The sequence below is a fragment of the Piliocolobus tephrosceles genome, chromosome 3 (assembly GCF_002776525.5).
Source record: "Piliocolobus tephrosceles isolate RC106 chromosome 3, ASM277652v3, whole genome shotgun sequence".
Lineage (NCBI taxonomy): Eukaryota > Metazoa > Chordata > Mammalia > Primates > Cercopithecidae > Piliocolobus > Piliocolobus tephrosceles.
The window spans coordinates 66193462-66207782 of record NC_045436.1 but is presented as its reverse complement, the minus strand read 5'-3'; the positions used below and the strand labels follow the sequence as shown (position 1 = coordinate 66207782).

The 14321-nt window shown below is 37.6% G+C and overlaps 1 protein-coding gene across 3 annotated transcripts in view; it reads left to right on the top strand.

Annotated features, from left to right (window-relative positions):
• The window catches only part of SPATA5 (spermatogenesis associated 5), a 363998-nt gene that overhangs the window by 289322 nt on the left and 60355 nt on the right, over positions 1-14321 (top strand). The window lies entirely within an intron of this gene.

Genomic DNA, 14321 nt, shown 5'->3' with positions numbered 1-14321 from the left:
TTGAGGCATGAGAATCGCTTGAACCTAGGAGGTGGAGGTTGCAGTGAGCTGACATCATGCCACTGCACTCCAGCCTGGGCGACAGAGGGAAACCCTGGCTCAAAAAAAAAAAAAAGGAGTTCTGTCACAAGATGGCCAAATAGGAAAAGCTCTGGTCTGCAGCTCCCAGCATAATCGACGCAGAAGACAGGTGATTTCTGCATTTCCAACTGAGGTACCTAGTTCATCTCAATGTGACTGGTTGGACAGTGGGTGCAGCCCGTGGAGAGTGAACTGAAGTAGGGTGGGCCATTGCCTCACCCACGAAGTGGAAGGGGTTGGGGGATTTTCCTCTCCTAGCCAAGGGAAGCCATGACAGACTGTACCTGAAATATCGGTACACTCCTGCCCAAATACTGTGCTTTTCCCACAGTCTTAGCAACTGGCAGAGAAGAAGATTCTCTCTCGTGCCTGGCTCGGCAGTTCCCACACCCATGGAGCCTTGCTGCTAGCATAGCAGTCTGAGATCAACCTGCAAGGCTGCAGCCTGGCAGGGGGAGGGGCATCTGCCATTGCTGAAGCTTGAGTAGGTAAACAAAGTGGCCAGGAAGCTCGAACTGGGTGGAGCCCACCGCAGCTCAGCAAGGCCTTCTGCCTCCATGGACTCTACCTCTGTGGGCAGGATATAGCTGAACAAAAGGCAGCAGTAACTTCTGCAGACTTAAATGTCCCTGTCTGACAGCACTGAACACAGCAGTGGTTCTCCCAGCACAGCATTTGAGCTCTGAGAATGGACAGACTGCCTCCTCAAGTAGGTCGCTGACCCCCATGTAGCCTAACTGGGAGACACCTCCCAGTAGGGACTGACAGACACCTCATACAGGTGGGTTTCCCTCTATGACGAAGCTTCCAGAGGAAGGATCAGGCAGCAATATTTTCTGTTCTGCAGCCTCCACTTGTGATACCCAGGCAAGCAGGGTCTGGAATGGACCTTCAGCAAACTCCAACAGACCTACAGCTGAGGGACCTGTTAGAAGAAAAACTAACAAACAGAAAGGAATGGCATCAACCTCAACAAAAAGGACATCCACACCAAAACCGCATCTATAGATCACCAACATCAAAGACCAAAGGTAGATTAAACCACAAAGATGGGGAGAAACCAGAACAGAAAAGCTGAAAATTCTAAAACCCAGAGTGCCTCTTCTCCTCCAAAGGATTGCAGCTCCTTGCCAGCAGCAGAACAAAGCTGGACGGAGAATGACCTTAACGAGTTGACAGAAGTAGGATTCAGAAGGTCGGTAATAACAAACTTCTTCAAGCTAAAGGAGCATGTTTTAACCCATCACAAGGAAGCTAAAAATCTTGAAAAAAGGTGAGATGAATGGTTAACTAGAATAAACAGTGTAGAGAAGACCTTAAATGACCTGATGGAGCTGAAAACCATGGTATGAGAACTTTGTGACACATGCACAAGTTTCAGTAGCCAATTCGATCAAGTGGAAGAAAGGATATCAGTGATTGAAGATCAAATGAATGAAATGAAATGAGAAGAGAAGTTTAGAGGAAAAAGGGTAAAAAGAAATGAACAGAGCCTCCAATAAATATGTGAAAAGACCAAATCTACCTTTGATTGGTGTACCTGAAAGTCACAGGGAGAATGGAACCAAGTTGGAAAACACTCTTCAGGATGTTACCCAGGAGAACTTCCCCAACCTAGCAAGGCAGGCCAACATTCAAATTCAGGAAATACAGAGAACACCACAAAGATACTCTTCAAGAAGAGCAACCCCAATACACATAATTCTCAGATTCACCAAGGTTGAAATGAAGGAAAAAATGTTAAGGAATCTAGAATTAGAAATACCATTTGACCCAGTGATCCCATTATTGGGTATATACCCAAAGGGTTATAAATCATGCTACTATAAAGACACATGCACATATATGTTTACTGTGGCACTGTTCACAATAGCAGTGGGGGGCTGGGGGGAAGAGAAATACCTAATGTAAATGATGAGTTGATGGGGGCAACAAACCAACGTGGCACATGTATACCTATGTAATAAACCTGCACGTTGTGCATATGTACCCTAGAACCCTAGAAGTATAATTTTAAAAATTCAGTTACAACCAGATGTTGTGGTTCACCCCTGTAATCTGAGCAGGAGGATCACTTGAGTCCTGGAGTTCTAGACCAGCCTGGGCAACGTAGGGAGACTCGTCTGTCAAAAAATAATAATTAAAATATTAGCCAGATGTGGTAGCGCATACCTGTGGTCCCACCTATTCGGGAGGCTGAGGTGTAAGGATCACTTGGACCCAGGAGATCAAGGCTGTAGTGAGCCATGATCGTACTACTGCAGTCCAGCCTAGGCAACAGAGCAAGACCCTGTCTCAAATAAATAAATAAAACTCAGTAAGTAATAGAGCCAGAATTTTGAACTGTAAAATATGTAAGATTTAAAAAAAAAAAAAAAAAAGACAAACCTCATAATATGTATTATCAGACAAGGCATCAGAGACAAGGAAAAAGAAAGGTGCACTGAACACCCAAAGCAGGACTGACGGAACTCAGACATGGGCTGGGACCAGCCTGAGAGAAAGAAAACGAAAGGCAAAGAAAAGGATAAAACAGCCCAGCTCCACTCTGGTGGAATTGATAAGAAATAGCTTCTGTATCTTGATATTTTGTACCTTAAAAAAAAAATGAGTGGTGGCAGGAATAGAAAACACAGACAGTGTCTCTTTGGGGTGAGAGACAGAAACACCCTGTTCTTCTCAGAGGACATGGAAACATTGATGAACTCTTCAAGTGCAGGCCGGCATTATCCACAGCTCTGCATCGCCACTCAGAGTCACCACTGTGCAACACATCAGTCCTTTGGTGTCTGTTCAAGTCACATTGTATAAATCTGTCCTACTGCATCTGTATCCTCAACATCTAATAACTTCAGCACAGAATATTGTTTAAGAATGATGGAGAGGGAAAAGAAGACTTTGAGTCAACAAGAAAACCTTTGTTTACATTTACCGTATCATCCATTCTTTGTAGTAGATATCAGAAGACTTTCATTTTAGGTTTTTAAAAATCTTTTATATGTAATCAGTTTAAAACCTTAGTTATCCAGAAACACATATTCTGAGCAACATGTTTTTGGTACCACCTGCTATCTTACATATTTCTTGTCTGCATGCTTCTGTATACCTAGTAGGTGTCTGTAGGCAGATCACCTAACATTGTAATTTCTTTTTAAACTGGGAAAAAAATATATGTCCTTTGAATATCTTATGGTTCAGTGGGGGCATTAGAAAATATAAACAACTGTTATGTGATATGTGCAAAAGAAATATGAATAATATTTAGGAGTAATATAGAGAAGAAAATGACAGTTTCTTTGTATAGAAATAATTTGAAAGAATAACTAGGATTTTCTTGGAGTACATGGCCTGGGGGTAGGCAGGACTGTTCAGATAGAGATCACTACTTATAAATTAGAGAGGGGTGAAGAATACGCTTATAGCAATTTTAGGGGAAGTACAAGGAGTTCGGTATTGGTAGAAAGTAAAGAGCCTGGAGGGGTCAAATAACAGGAGATGATGCTGGGAAAAGAAGCAGAGGACAGGTCATTTCTCCCCACTGCCACTACCCCCTTACCCCCATTAAGAATCCATGGATTTATATATTTTTAAATATCATAAAATATGTAAATATCTAAGTAAGTTCTTCACTCCTATTCTACTTTATGGAGACCCTTTTTAAAGAGTGAATTTTATAGAGACATAGGAAAGGTTAGCTTGCATTGTTTTCACTTGGCCCCTATAGTTTTTCAAAAAGCAGATTCACTTTTTACAAGAGAAAGTATTTGGCTTAGTGCTGGATACATACCGTTTTGACTTTGTAAAATGACTCTTTAATAGAAATGGATGAAGAAAATATGCTAATAAAATAACTTAAGTATGTGTATGTGTGTGCATGCTAAATTTTTTTTCTTCTGTTCTCTTCATTTTGTGCTCATCGTCAATTGCTGCTACTTACTGTGGTGCATTTTTCCTAAACACCTGCTGTCAAATGCATCAAGTCTTTTCTTGCACAGTGCTGCAGGTTTTTACAGAACTGAGCAAGCCCAACATTAGACAGAGAGCCTACAGACTGATTGATTTATTTGTTTTAATACAAACATATGCTCACATGTTGACATACAGAAATCTGTTTCAAATGAATTATTTTATAAAGAACAAAGAACATTATAACCCTAGTACCTAATCCTATGCCTGACACATAGTAGACACTCAGCAAACGTCTGTGGGATTGAACTGCTCTGTGAAGCCTCAGACTAAGCACTAAAAACTCCCACAACTTTTTCAGCTTTATGGGGAAGTGATTATCTTAAATCAACTTTAAACTTGTATTGAATATAATTTAAAGTTATAATACAAATTGAAGTATTTTTAAAAAGCATCTCCAGCAGTTGAAAAGTCAAGTCATGGAACATTTGTTAAAATCCAGGTTTTAATTTAGCAGATATTGTTCTCTTTGCAGAATAATTACAAATCTACTTAAAATAAATTCTTTTTTATCTTTATCTCCCTTTGCACAATGGAGTGGCATTGTCAAAAGGGGAAAGTGTCTAATAATAAGTTGAAAACATTGGGCAGTTACACTTCAAAGACATCTCTAAAATTGTCCTCTTCAGGTTCACTGCCTCTGCTGTTATTCATGTTCTAATTTAGGGCCTCAAAATTGTGTTAGTTTCCTAACTGGAAGTTGCACTTCATTCCTGTGCTTCCTCCACACTGCTGCCAGAATTGTTTACTTTCTTAAACAGAAAATCAAGCCTGTCTCTCTCCTCATTAAAAACCTTCTACAATTTGCTATAGACTATGAGATGAGGACCAAACTCCTTGGCATTACATACCATATGTAATGTAATTCTACCTGTGGATTTTTTTTCTTAATCTACCTTCACGACCTCATGTTTCTAAGCATCCTCCACCAGTGCTTCCCAAATTTTTCATGACATGTCACATATGGAATAGTAACTAGATGATACCACTGTCTGACTGCCGGAAGTCTCTGGCTTCTCTGAGCTTTCTGGCCCTTCTGAGATCTGAAGGAAACAATATCTTAAGCATATCCTCTAATCCATTCCCAGTGTAACCACTGGGAAAGTCTGCCCTACATGTGACCACAGTAAACCTTTTCCCCCTCCTAGGAATGGTTTGTGCATTGCTTTTCTTCTTTGCTTATAATATTCATTCTGTCTTTTCTCGAATTGTCAATCTGGTAAATTTCCCCTCCTTGTCATTTAAAGCCTGGCTCATTTGGATTAGGGAAATGTTTCTGGAATTTTTTTAAGGATATGTGAAGCTCTTTGCTTCCAATTAAAGTCTTATCTTAAACCAATTAATTTCGACCCTTAGAAATTCTTTTTCCATTTTCTGACCCATTTGTAAAAGCTTAATTTTAAGGTTACACCTACTACACCAATAATGATTTTGTTTTTAAAAATACAAATAAAAATCTCCCGTCCTTGGCTTTTTGGAAACAGTTTCTTTCCCCCATAAATTATATTGCCCATGATTTCATAAATACACATCTCAAATGGGTGACTTATGTAAAGGGTGTGTGTGCTTACCTGTATGCATGTGTGTGTGTACTATTACTAATATAAATATATATATCATTACCATCCACTTAGCTATACTCTAAAGTTGAAAGATCTCAAAATATTTCTTGTGAAAAGGTTTATTAAGCTAAAAGTTCGAAGAGAAAAATTATGAAAATTGGTTCCTTTGTTTAACAGAGCCTATTGCTTATTTTAAGTGTAATTGATCTTTTGTTTCTTTTGAGACAGGGTCTTACCCTGTCACTCAGGCTGCAGTGCAGTGGTGGATGGCTCCCTGGGCCTCAACCTCCTGGGCTCAAGTGATCCTCCCACCTCAGCTGGGATTACAGGTGTGTGCTACCACACCCGGCTAATTTTTGTGGGGTTTTTTTGTAGAGATGGGGTTTCGCCATGTTGCCTAGGCTAGTCTCAAATGCCTGAGCTCAAGCAATCTGCCCACCTTGGCCACCCAAAGTGCTGGGATTACAGTTGTGTGTGTGCCACTGTGCCTAGCCTGATCGATTTTGATCTCTAACACATTCCTCTCATAACTATTTCTGCTTTTCCAAAAAGTTTTATGTATGGGTTATGTAAATGTTTCTGGTTTTATCTCATTAAATGATTGGCTTTCAGTATCAGCATGAATCAAGTATAATTTGACTCACCTCATCCTTAAATTCTTAATTTGGTAATTATTATGTATTTTATCATTTTCTACTAGTGTCTTAGCCTGTTGATCAAAGCTTGCTGCAGTTAGTTGTTTGCGTGTTGATCTTTCTATACTTTTTAAAGTTCTTTAAGGTAAGGACCAAGTCATATGCTTCTGTGTTTTCCTCACAGTGCTTCGCACACACACACAAAATTGTCTAGTAGGTGTCTTTTTAGTTACTTTTAAAATATCTTGTGGGTAATTAAGACTTTTTAATTCAAATTTGATATAAAATCTGTTTTTGTTTTCTGATGCCTGTTCAGCAGATACCCAGACTGAAGTAATTTACATTATTTTTCAATGTCCCAAAAGCTTAATTGCCAAATAATATAATGCAGAGTGCTCCTTGCATAGGCTGTCATGGATTTTACATACTACTGCTTATTTTATTAGTCTCTAAAGTCATTCTTCTCCCAGTGTAATTACACTTTTAAAAATTACTAAATTGCATAAGAGTTATTATGAAATTGTGTTGCTGGAACATTGAGAATTTCAAGCTTTAAAAGACAGCAGCTAAAGTCAAAGATACAGCAACATTTTCAAAAGTTAGCTTTGTATATCTCTAGGCAAAGTAATGTGAACCCACACATGGAAAGATTTAATAGATACAGGAATGTTCTGGGCCTCTGTAAGAGCTGATCCCTCTATCAGATTTCTATTGCAGACAGCAAGCATGTTTCTTCTATCTGTTAGGAAAGGGTTATGAATTGAGCATTTCAGAGGCTATGGTGAGAAACAGGGAGAGAAGGGGGCAAGTAGAGAATTGCTAAGTATCAATTCTTTTTAAATATTGAGATTTAGAAATGAAAATCAAGAATCTGTATTTTGACTTGACTTTTCAATCTATTATTCTAACCTCCTAGCTCATTGTTCCATTTATTCAAAGAACATTAACATCTACCATGTATTAAGAATTCAGAGATTACTAACATTGCCTATATTCAAGGATCTCATAATCAAGTACTGAAGATAATTATATAAGAACAGTAATCACTATAATAGCATTTAATACTTACTGAAGCATACATGCCGTATGCCAAACACTGAGCTAAGCACATTATATCAATACAGATATAAAAACACCTGCTGATTTGTCCAAACACACAGCTAATAAGTGATTGAGCTAGAATTTTCCTCCAGTTAAGCTGATGCTTTTGCCCTCACTTTTAACCTCGTATACCAAATTACAAGTTTAAAATTCATTTATGTACTTGGAAGAGTCATAGAAGTTTCAATAAAAGAGGACTTTTAAGCGGAGACTTGAACAAGAAGTGGAGCTTCTCTGATAGACAAGAAGATAAAATGTCATTCTGAGCAGAGGGAAAAGTACATATGAAAATAGGGAGGCAGAAAGCAGCGTGGTGAGTTTTACTGACTGGGTGTTTAGGTGCTGCTGAGTAAGTCCAAGTTCAAATATAGCATTTCAAGTTTCTATAATTCTAGTGTAACTCCTACCTTACCTACAGCTCCTTTTCTTTTCTCACAGGGTGAGAAATGCTATACTTGAACTTGGACTTTTTTCTTTGATGTACAATTAAATGATTAGAAAATAGGAAGTTAAGGTATTTGCAGTGAGAATGATCACGTTAGCCATGATGTAGATAAAGCAAGGAAAAAGAGGGAAAGAATAAGACTGCTGGCAGAAAAACAACTAGCACAGCAGTTACGATATTCTAGACAAATGATTATGTTGGCTTGATTTCAATGAGTAAACATTTAGTGGGTGCCTTATATGTGCCATAGCTGAGCTTACAGTGTTTAATAAAATGAATGATTTCCTGCCATTACATACAGTCTACAGTCTGTTGGGAAAGACAGACAGTAAACAAACACACAAATACACAATAAAGAAAAATGAGTAGAAGTGACAGTTTTAAGAGAGATTTAAGTAGTGTTAGCCAGGTCTATGCATTAGTCGGATTTAAAGGAAGAAAGAGATACCTAGAATAAATCCAAGGTTTCTTTGAGATAATTCAGAGCTGTTACCAAAGATCCACCTCTCTCTCTGGTTTCTGGAACTATTCTCTCCATGAATCATGATTCATTGATATGTTTTTATTAAAGTATAAAGGCTCAATGCTGCTTTCCTTTCCTAGAGGAAGGCACTCCCTATATACACATACACACCCTTGTTGATTATTTTAAATGAATGGGAGCCAATGGGACCTGATTTTTCAAGGTGTCTATTTTAATACTTTTGTCTGAACAAGTATGTCTATGTAATGAAATTAGATTTGAGCATTTGATAGAACATGAAACAACTATAAGTGTTGAATTTCAGAATTTATAAAAAAGAAAAGGCAGCCTTGTAATTGCGGTGTAAGGTTTGATAGTTAAGACTCCTTCATGTGAAATACCAGATGTTTTGAGTCCTTGATATAAAGGTCAGAAGAAAAGAAGGATATTGGTTTCATAATAAACTAACATGTTTACAGTAATGACTATGCAGTATAAGCTGTGGATATTTTGTTGTATAAGAATGGCAGGGGATCCTAGAACTGGGGGTTGGAAGGCCCATTTAAAAGGTCATCCAATATGATAATTTTTAGTCTGGAGCACACAAGCAGATTTCAGGTGAACTCCCTGGAATTATTTGCAAAATTGGGGGTATTTTTGCCTATGTATAGTTTGAGGGGAATTTTTGTCAAATGCACATAGGCACCTGTAATTAAAGAGCCGCCTTCATGTTCACACATGAGGAAACTGAGGCTGTTACAGATGTAGAGACTTGCCCAAGGTCTTGAATAAGTTCTCAGAAAGGGAGTTTGTTCTATGATTTGTTTTTTTTTTTAATAAAGTTTTAATGGAGAGACCACAATATCCAACATGGCCTTGGAGCCAGAAGGGTTCAGAGTATTAGAAAGCCTTGACTTGTTTCTTCATTGAATTGTCATATGGTGATTTTAATAATAATAGAACATGCTATCATTCAGAATACAGTCTTCCACCCTAATATCCCAAAACAGTATTTTTAAAGACATTCTAGGAAGGGTGTTAACTCATTCAGAGTTCTACAGGAAGGAAGGCTCTTTCCTACTATTTTTTAAGCATAACTTTCACTGACAAGATCAGGCCAGAAAAAGCCTAGCTGGCTGTTGGCCCAGACAATGTTATAATCATTGAAGTATACTCAACCTGCACTGCCTGAGGATAGCTACAGCTAAAAAAAATAAATAAATAAGCACACACAGATATATGCTGAGTGTTCCAGTGACTTAGCTGACATGTATGCTCTATATCCTTTGCTGTGTTCCTTCAACTATTAGAAAGGAATTTTTATTTTTTTATTTTTTTTGAGACAGTCTTGCTCTGTCCCCCAGGCTGGAGTGCAGTGGCCGGATCTCAGCTCACTGCAAGCTCCGCCTCCCAGGTTTACGCCATTCTCCTGCCTCAGCCTCCCGAGTAGCTGGGACTACAGGCGCCCGCCACCTCGCCTGGCTAGTTTTATATATATATATTTTTTTTTTTTTAGTAGAGACGGGGTTTCACCGTGTTAGCCAGGATGGTCTCGATCTCCTGACCTCGTGATCCGCCCGTCTTGGCCTCCCAAAGTGCTGGGATTACAGGCTTGAGCCACCACACCCGGCTAGAAAGGAAATTTTAAAATAGCCTAGAATTGTTACTCCAGTAGGGTGAAAAGGACAACTTCAACTTTAAAAAATGAACCAAGCTCTCCATGGCTTTATCCCAAGCAAGTAAATCAGTCTGGCACATAGTAGATGCTTAATAATTTTTTTGATAAGAGAATTGTTTAACTTTGTTAGTTATATTTCAGAAAGAGAATTTTGTTTGTTCATCAATGAGTATCCTGTAGTGTCAAAATAGTAAAATTAAAAAGGACTGATTCAACATTTAGAAACCCCAGATTTCAGCCCAGTTTCTGTAAGTTATTATATGACCTTGAGCCTCATTTTCTTTGTCTTAATAAGGGTATAATAATATCTAATTCCCAAAATTTGGGGGAATATTAAATGAGCTACAGTATGTGGAAGATGCTTCATAGATGCTTAAGCACTATATAAATATTAATGTTATTTGTCTTAGATAACATTTTCAATTTTGTAAATATGTATTTACTGAAATCATCTTTATTTCCTGAGTACTGTATTTGTTTTAGATAGAAAGAAGTGATTTCCATGATTGAAATAGAGTTTTGAATTCTTTGATAAAATACATTTTAAGAAAGCTAATCATGCATCATTTCTATTTAATGAATTAATGTTAGGTGTGTAGAATTGTCTGCAAAGAATTAAAACACTCATTTTTAAGCAAGGGAGATATATTTATTTTATGATTTTTCCTAATTGAATTTTTGCCAGCTAATTTGTGTTTAAGTTAAGAATTGATTGATAGATATTTGGTAGACAATCACCCTCTTCTAGGTATCATAACATATATAAAAAGTATACAACAGCATTTTCCAAAGTGGAAAAGGAATATTAGTTTTTGAGATGTTCCATGATTAGAGTTTGGGAATTTAAAATAGAATTTTTACATACTACCATAGGTTTCTCCTGGATATTTTTATTACCTACTAATGTAAGTTACAAAAATTCCTTCATATAGAAACCTATACAAACTTTTTACTTTGTTTCTACACAGTGTTCTCCGAATTTATTTAACAAGAAAACCCTACATTTGTTAACATTCACTCAAGTATTTTATAAAGCACTGATATGAGATAAGATAGTATTGACCCCATGGATTTTAACAGTCTATTTGGAACTCTTAAGTATGAACATGGTGAAGTACATTAAAACAAAACAACAAACAAACAAAAACAAAACAAATTAACTATGAGATTGTGAAATGGTTGTAATATATGTCACCAAATTGGTGGCTAAATCGTAGAAATTGATCTGTCACAGCTCGTTAAATAGTCTTTCTCTTACGTGACTTCTTATGTGATTTTTTCCAAACTCCTTAGTGAAAGAAGATAATCTTTCCAGACTGAGAAATTTGAAAATATCTTTATTCCACTTTAAATTTACTGATTTATAAATACTGGGAGTCTAACAAATGCAAGTTACTACTCTTTATTAATCCTTTTTATTTAGTTTCAGCTTACATACGATAATTGTGTCAACTTCTATGTACAAGTCAATTAATTTAGCCATGTGTAAACCTGTGAAACCACGTCTGCAATTAAGGTGCAGAACATCCCCATCACCTTCAAAACATTGCTTTTGTCCCTTTGCAGTCCATCTTTCCCTCTTCCTCAGGTTGCAGTCAACCACTAGTTGCTTTTTGCTACTATAGATTAGATTAGACTTTGTAAATATTTTATATAAATGCAGTATGTACTCTTTTATGTCTGTTCTATTTGACTCAGCATGATGAGACTCATGCACATCGCTGAGTGTTCATTATTTCCTTTCTATTGTTGAGTAGTATTCCATTATATGTTTTGACTATTCACTCATTTGAGTTGTTTACAATTTTAGCTATTGTGAATAAAGCTACTGTGGGCCAGGCACAGTGGCTCACACCTATAATCTCAGCACTTTAGGAAGCCAAGGTGGGTGGATCACTTGGACACAGGCATTTGAGACCAACCTGAGCAACATGACAAGACCCCATCTTTACTGAAAATACAAAAGAAATAGCTGGGGCCAGGTGCAGTGGCTCAAGCCTGTAATCCCAGCACTTTTGGAGGCCGTGGCAGGCAGATCACCTGAGGTCAAGAGTTCGAGACCAGCCTGGCCAATATGGCAAAACCCCATCTCTAATAAAAATACAAAAAATTAGCCAGGCATGGTGGTGGGCACCTATAATCCCAGCTACTTGGGAGGCTGAGGTGGGAGAATCGCTTGAACCCAGGAGGCGGAGGTTGCAGTGAGCAGAGATTGCACCATTGCACTACAGCCTGAGCAACAAGAGTGAAATGCCACCTCAAAAAAAAAAAAAAAAAAAAAAAAAAAAAGCTGGGCATGGTGGTGCACACTTGTGATTCCAGCTACCTGGGAGGCTGAGAAGAGAGGATCACTTGAGCGCAGGAGGTAGAGGAAAATCTGTGAACTTCCATATATAAGTCTTCGTGTAGATATGGGTTTTTTCTTCTTAGGTAACTACCTAGGAGTGAAATAATTAGGTTGTTAGGTGTAACTCCTTAAGAAGCTGACAAGTAGCTTTCCAAAGTGGTTGTACTATTTTATATTCCCATTAACAGTGTATGTAAGTTCTAGCTGCTCCATGTCCTTGATCGGTCTTTGGTATTGTTAGTGTCTTTAATTTTCATCATTCTTATGATAATGTAATGGTATCTCACTGTGGTTTAAATTTGCATTGATCTGATAACTAATGATGTTAAGTATCTTTTCACGTACTTACCTCACAAAGGAAGCTGTATGGTTAGCAAGTATGTTCAAATTTTTAGTTCACTTACTTTGGGTTGTTTATTTTCCTATTATTGAATTGTGAGGATTCTTTATATAGTTTGGATACAAGCCCTTTGTCAAATATGCATATTGTGAATATTTTATCCCAGTCTGTGACTTGTCTTTTCATTTTCTAAAGGTACCTTTTGAAGAGAAATTTTGTTTTCGTTTTTGTAAAGACCAGTTTATCCGTTTTTTTCTTTTGTACTTCTAGAAGTTTTATAGTTTTAACTCATATATTTCAAGTTTATTTTTCAGTATGCTGTGAGGTAAGGGTCAATGTTCATTTTTTTCATATGGACTTCTAGTATTCACAGTACCATTTCCTAAGATAATTTCCTTGTTGAGTGCCTTAAAATCAATATGGACTTCCTTTTTCTATTTTATTTCTCTGTATCTTTATCCTCTAGATACTCTCATGCTATCTTGTTTCTTTAGCATTATAAATTTTGAAGTCAAGTAGTGTAAGTTTTTCCACTTTGTTCTTTTTAAAAGTTGCTAAAACTTGCCACATTCCCTCTGTAGATACACAGAGAGAGAGATTTTAGACACATACCTCTTTTCAACCACTTTGAGATAATTCACGTATCGTAAAATTCACTATTTGAAATATTTAATTCATTGATTTTTAGTATATTCACAGATATGTATAACCATCGCAATAGTCAATTGTACATATTGTATTCGTGTTTTCTCCTATTACCAAGAGCAATGTCTGGTATGTAATACATGCTCACCAAATTTTTCTGAATAAGTAAATTAACTAGTTGTAAAATAATGTAGGCATTAGCCTCTAGTAAAATATTAGGAAGGCTTATTTGACTGCATTCAGCTCTAGAAGTATTCTTTTATTAGAACTGTGCTATTTTGAGGTATCTCTGAAACAGCTAACAGCTTAGCCCAGCTATAGATACAGAGATATAGATATAGATACAGATTTTTTTTTTTTTAATGGAATCTCATTCTGTCACCCAGACTGGAATGCAGTAGTGCTAGCTCAGCTCACTGCAACCTCTGCCTCCTGGGCTCCAGTGATCCTCTCACCGTAGCCTCCTGAGTGGCTGGGACTACAGGCATGCACCACTGTGCCCAGCTAATTTTTGTATTCTTTTGTAGAGATGGTGTTCTGTCATGTTGCCCAGGCTGGTCTCGAACTCCTGGACTCAAGCAATCCGCCCTCCTTGCCCTTCCAAAGTGCTGGGATTGGCTGGGCATGGTGGCTCACGCCTGCTGAGGCAGGTGGATCGAACTCCTGAGGGTCAGGAGTTCTAGACGTGCCTGGTCATCATGGTGAAACCCCATCTCTACTAAAAATATAAAAATTATCCAGGCGTGGTGGCATGTGCCTGTAGTCCCAGCTTCTAGGGAGGCTGAGGCAGGAGAATCTTGCAGTGAGCCGAGACTGCACTCCAGCCCGGGTGGCAGATGAGATTCTGTCTCAAAAAGAAAAAAAGAAAAAAAAAAACACAAAGTGCTGGGATTACAGTCATGAGCTACCATGCCTGTCCTTAAACCATATTTTAATAGTTATTTAAGGAAGTTACAAAAAAAAATTCCTTTTGATATAATGAGTGCAAATTATTTGCACATTTTTGAAAAGCGAATAGTCATCTTTTATTCACCTGATAATTGCTGAGAAGGGAAACC